Below are 6,431 nucleotides of genomic sequence, written 5' to 3' on the forward strand. Positions count from 1 at the left end.
GACAGGTAAATAAGTCAGCAAATGTTATATTTAGTTTTAATTTAAGAAACTGTGTTACGAAATTTTGAAGAAAATTTCATAAATTTATTGATTTCTATTTTCGAGGTTGAAGGTGTTTATTCCATAGGCTGTTTATACTACGCTGGAGCAGATTGTAAAAATACCTTTTGTTTAATAAGTAGGAAAAAAATAACGGAGTTTGTATTACTGTACACATAGATTCGAAAAAGTTATCAAAAAGCAAATGCATAACAAATAATGTTATCAAAGGCAAGATAAGTTACTTTTCTACCTAACTGGATATGTTTTTAGTGTTTTTATTTAATGTAACACGTTTATTCAGCTTGAAAAACATACAATGCTTATCGATGTATTGGAAAGTTAAAAATGGCGGCCAACTATCTCTTTCACGCAGTAAGTTTGGGAAAATGAGTTAAAAATAAAAAACTAGTCAAAATACTGTTAAAAACCGCCTATGTCACAGTAACATATATTGAGCGAGTTTCTAACAATATTTTGTCTAGTTTTTTATTTATAACTCATTTTCCCAAACTTATCGCCCCAAAGAGAGAGTCGGCCGCCATTTTAAATTTTCCAATACATCGGTAAACACTGTTTTCGAGCTGAATAAACATGTTACATTAAATATAAACACTAAAAACATATCCAGTTAGGTAGAAAAGTAACTTATCTTGTCTTTAATAACATTTATTTGTTATATATATTTGTTTTTTGACAACTTTTTCAAATCTATGTGTACAGTAATACAAACAAGATTTTCATACATCTTTTGATTTGGAAAAAAACATTTGTGACTGTTCGCAGTAAAACATTGTTGTAATTCACTGTTCAAAACTAATGCAATGAATAAAAGTGCATGCAAGCTATATATCTACAAAAGTTTTTTTGTTTTTTTAACCATGTTTTTAAATTTGACCAGAAATGTGAGAAATTATAATGTATTCATAATGCCGAATTGGTTGGGATTATTATTATTATACATTCTGAAAACTGAATAGTTCTAAACTAATGTTATTCTAATAACAAAATAGCTCTAATTAAACATATCGGAACATTTATATTCATATTTTCATGTTTTTCTTAATTCATTTGTGAATAAAAATTAAAGAACGCGTGTTGTTTATACTGCTGCTCCTGCTGCTACTAATACTAACTTAATTTGACCAAACTCGAGAAATAAACATTTTTTTTCGGGTAGGTCCTTTTAAATTATTATCAATTACCGCGATTCTACTCAACAAAGAATAATACTTTTAATTGATAAAGATATTAAAAAGGATGATTTACTTACTAGTGGGTGTCCGATGAAATTTTTCAAAATGTTCGATACTTGTCATATTAAAGTCTTATTTTTAACATGACAAAAAAAAGAAATAGTCAAAAATATTTCGGACACTTGACAGTATTAAGATTAACACCTCTTCTGATTGTTTCCTAAATTTCATGACGAAATTCTTCATACAATCATGGTACAGGCCTTTAAAAAACAGGGAGGGTCATTACAAAACCTTACCGAAAACGCTATTTTATGACGTTCACATTTTTATCACTTTATTTGCTTAAAACTCTTAAAATATATAAAGTACATTCATATTTATTCATTTGAAAGTATATTCATTTTCGAACAAAATAGTAGTATTTTGAAGTCTTGAAGTGCTTTGGTTTGAAAAATATAGCTATTTTAGTAGAACTACCTTGAAATCTGATTATCCAAAGCATTTTTTTTCGTCCGTGTATATTACTACATATGGATTTCAATTGACATATTTGCAAAAATTATTTTGAAGTAAGATTTTCAATTACTGCCTGAAGATTAGACAGTGAAACTAGACTTACCCCTTATTTTTATTAGACCAAAAATCTTATCTATAAAACTAATAGCTTTTTACCACCTTCAAAAACTACATGTTATTTATTTTATCCCTTGATTAGGTCCCGATGTGAGATCTTGCTATAAAAAATACTTAAGTCATAAGTTGATGTACACTTGGCTCTCTAGTGTGTATTTATAATTTTAAGTTTTTCCATAACGTGCAGGATATTATTTATCCAAGCCAGGTTAAAATTGAACGTGAAAATATTTACTTTATTGTAAATTAGTAATGAAAAATAAATAAAAAAAAAAAAAAAAAAAAAAAAAAAATGAAAAGAAAATCTCGAAACAACAACTACTAAGTTTAGTACTACAGACCTTGGATGGCATCAGTTTCTGATACATTCTAGGAATTCAATACAGAGTTGGTATTTTTTCTCCTCTTATCCATGCTTAATCCTAATTTCTTGCATTGTGCTATTTAAAAGAATTTTCCTAGGATATATGTGGTAGATAACATATCAGTTCCTCTATGTAGTATCATTTATATATACAAACTACATTATTAGCAGTTTTGTTAATTGAAGTAATTACAAATTGACTATGCAGTTCACTAAGACCTTCCAATTCTAAACGATTTCTAAGAACCAGACTAGTTTTTGGAGGATGTTCAAAACATTTTTGTATCTATACATTTAAGAATATCTTCCTGCAATAAATTAAATGTGCATTCATTTATCTTATATTTATTTATTATAGAAAGAAACTATCCAATGTGTTTGCGATTGCTTTAACATAATTATCATTTCTTGGCACATTTTTACACATTTTCTTAATTTAATATTTTCAGGGTCGTTGATTGCCCATTATGTACTACACTGTTATAGATTTTGCAGAAATCACGAGTTCCTAATTTCTGCGCTTCAATGTGTTTTTTGGTAATTTTGGTATATTCCCTCTTAGCTGTAACTATTTCTTTCTTACAATTAGATCTAGCTTCTATAAACTTTTGTCTGTTTGGACTGGACTTATGTCAGATACATCTTAGTAAAGTTTTAGTCTCACAATCAACTACACATACATTTTGAGGAATATATTCTTTAGTAATTAGTGGTTTATAATTTAGCATTTATGATATACTAGCAAGGATACCCGGCATTGCCTGGGTCCACAAAATAATAAATAGAAAAAATGAAGTTTCATTTGAACATACCTGCTATACTAAGAATATTCAGCACTTTTTCATTACTATATGTCAAATCCATCATGGGCAACGTCAATACCCCAACCCCTATCCGAGTATATTGGTAATTGTACAATAAATGGAACAATTTCAAAAACAAGATAAACAAACCTACTTAAAAAAAAACAGATAAAAACACAAAAATGTAATCACTCTGAAAAAGAAGTACCTGACCACCTCTCCACCAAATTCTTCAGCAGACTGGATACAAAGAGAAGCTATTCTCAGGATATTGAGTGGTTTTTGATGACTATACACCACTATAAGTGAATTGCTTAAATGCTGCCTCAATCTAGAAAGATTTCTCTTTACAGTCCTTAGCAACAGTTGTTACTTTGTGGGTGGTTATCTTAGCACAGTCCATAAACTTCAGAATTTTTTTTATGCCTACTTCCAAGATAGGAGCAAAAAAACTTAAAACAAACTGAAATTCAATTTTAAAAATAACAAAATAGAATTTTTTTTTTTTTTTTTTTTTTTTTACACGAAAATAAATGTATTGTGTTATTGAAAGAAAAATAAATGACCTATGCATGAATCTCAAAAAGTGTAGCCCGGCATTGCCTAGTCATAAAATACGGTTAAAAATAAAAACAACGGAACTTGGGTGCTATCTTATATTATTAAAAGGAAAAAAAAGAAACAAAAATATGCTGCATGCTGGGCGCGCATAAGTAAACTTGAGAATTTTAAAAGATAGGAGAGAAAAAACCTTATTAAAAGAAAGAAAAAAAAGAAAAATGGCACATGATAGACACGAACTTGCAAAGGTTCGTAAGCGAACACTATCGATTGGTCCAAGACGACATGTTATCACGTAGCAAATTTAGCTTTTTAAAATAAAACAAGGAAACGACTGCACATGTGCGATTAACAAGCAGTGTTGAAACCAAGATTTTTACCTCTCTTCAAGCAAAATGACATTTCTATATGACATAATTGACTATTTAATTTTTCAATATTATGTGTCCGAGAGATTTATTTATATTTAAATATTTTTTTTAATACCACTACACAATCATGACAATTTCTCAATCAATCAGTTATGAATAACTAAAGACCTTGTCAAGTGATAATAGACTTTTCTTCCAAAAGGTTAAATCCTCAACGAAATGGAAGAACAAATTTTACAAAAATTGCATAAAAAAGTGACATGGTTTTCTAATGATAAAAAAAAAAAAAAAAAAAAAATGAAAAAAAAAAAAAAAAAGTGTTTTTATTATTCTACTGTATATTTTTTATTCTCTCCATTATATATTATTAGTATCAATTATAAACATATTTTTTAAAAATCTAAATTAATATTAAATAATATTTATTACGCTAAGATATTAATTTTATTCTGTACTTCCTTCATAATTTACTATAATGTTTATATATCTTAAAAGGAAATAAAAATTTATCTTCATTTTTGAATAAAAAAAATAAAATAAAGCAAATATACAATGCTAGGTAGCCAGAAAATATAAACCCCCTTCTCCCCTTAAAACAAATGTACATGTCAAATGTTTTAGCAGCCTTAAACAGTTTGAAGTTAACAGACTATTTCTCAGCGCTAGCTAGTGAAAGGAGGATAGAGAATTAATACCAACTTTCAATTTTTGCGTGGATGCATGTATCACACATTTTTCCTTCTTCCCCTCCGTCTAGTCTTATTTTCTCATCTCCCCTCATTTTTGGATTTTTTTTTTTTAAATCCTCTTTACATCATTAGGAGACCATGTGACTTTTTAAAATGCAATTTTTGTAAAATTTGTCTTTCCATTTCATTGAGGATTTGATCTTTTGAAAGAAGGATCTAGTATCGGCTGACAAGGTCTTTAGTTATAACTAATTGACCAAAACATTGTCATGATTGTGTAAAAAAATGTTTAAATATAAATAAAAAGTATATCTTGCTCTATTTATTATTGGGTGCTCTTATATAAACATTGTTAAATTCATTGGTTTTTATCTTTGAATATTATTAACCTACAAGTTGAGTTATTTTTCACACTGACATTGATATTAAAAGCCTACTTTTCTATTTTAAAAGTGAATACAACAGCAACTTCAGAAAGAATAACTAAGTTGCATATTCCCTTAAAAACGAACTCTAATCAATTCACTGTTTTTTTTTTTTTTGCTTTCTTATTGGCTGATTAACTTCATTTCACTATTTATGCCCAGTTCTATTTGTGCATACTTTCTACATTGTACATAATTGCCAAGCATTTAGAGCTGCATTAAGACTGTGGAAGAGTCAACCAAAGTACTGTCAATTTTTGGTCTACAGAGCTGAAAATTGGTATATGTCAATAAAAAACCAAATTGACTTGTTCCACAGAATTTGGTTTTTAGTTGAAAAAAAAAAAAAAAAAAAAAAAAAGAAAGAAAAAAAAAAAACCCCCAACAAGCTGCTAAGTAGTCGAAATCCAAAACTTGGAACTTAACAGGCTAAGTTCAATATAATGTGTATGCTCTATGCATGCGCAAATATACATTTATATGCTTAACTGTGTTAATTTGTCAAGTTTTGATATGAATGTGTTAGCTCAGATAACAGCAAATATTGCTACAGAGATAAATGTTTTAGTTTGGATTTTAGCTGATGGCACCGAAGTCATTTTATTTTATACTTTGGAAATAACTACTATATATTATGTACAATAGAGAATTAGCTCTATAATATGAAATTTGCATGAATTAAAATATCATATTTAAGTGTTTGCTAGTATATATAAGTGACCTTGAGTGTGCATGGAATAGTCTGTACCAAACTACTGTTAATTTTTGGTCTACAGACTTAAAATTTCATGTGTAAGGGATTCGTACCTGTGGAACAAATTTGATTTGGTTTTCAGGAAAAAATAGCTGCTAAGTGGTCAAAATTGAAAAATTGGAACTTGGTAGGCACAAGTCAACTTAATGCGTGTCTTCTAAGCATGCACAAATATACATTTATATGTTTAACTACATTCATTTTTCAATGAATATGCATATGGATTATGCTCAAATGGTAACAAATAAAGCTGGGGGGGAGCTAGGTTTTGATTTCGACATTAGGTGATGGCATCCAAGTCATTTTTTTTTTTTTAATGCTTTTGAAATCTCAACTATATACTGAGTACAATAAAATAATCAATAGAGTATTGGCTCTGTTAATAAATATGAAATCTGCATAATTTAAAATATATTAAAGCATCTTTTATGACCCAGCAATGCCAGAGAGCCGGCTAGTATAGATATATTGCATAAGCTGAACTTGATGGAAATTTCATTATTTTATGAGGTCTCCAGTTAATCAAGTTTGGTATATCTACTGATACCAATGTATCAATTTGAAAATGAAACACTTGAACTAGACAACCAAAA

At 28.5% G+C, this 6,431-nt stretch overlaps 1 protein-coding gene across 7 annotated transcripts in view; it reads right to left on the bottom strand.

Moving 5' to 3' along the window:
- LOC145296054 (uncharacterized) overlaps positions 1–6,431 on the bottom strand; it is a 945,555-nt gene that overhangs the window by 146,032 nt on the left and 793,092 nt on the right. The window lies entirely within an intron of this gene.

Source organism: Euprymna scolopes, chromosome 16, assembly GCF_053919585.1.
Source record: "Euprymna scolopes isolate OS-2025 chromosome 16, ASM5391958v1, whole genome shotgun sequence".
NCBI classification, from domain to species: domain Eukaryota; kingdom Metazoa; phylum Mollusca; class Cephalopoda; order Sepiida; family Sepiolidae; genus Euprymna; species Euprymna scolopes.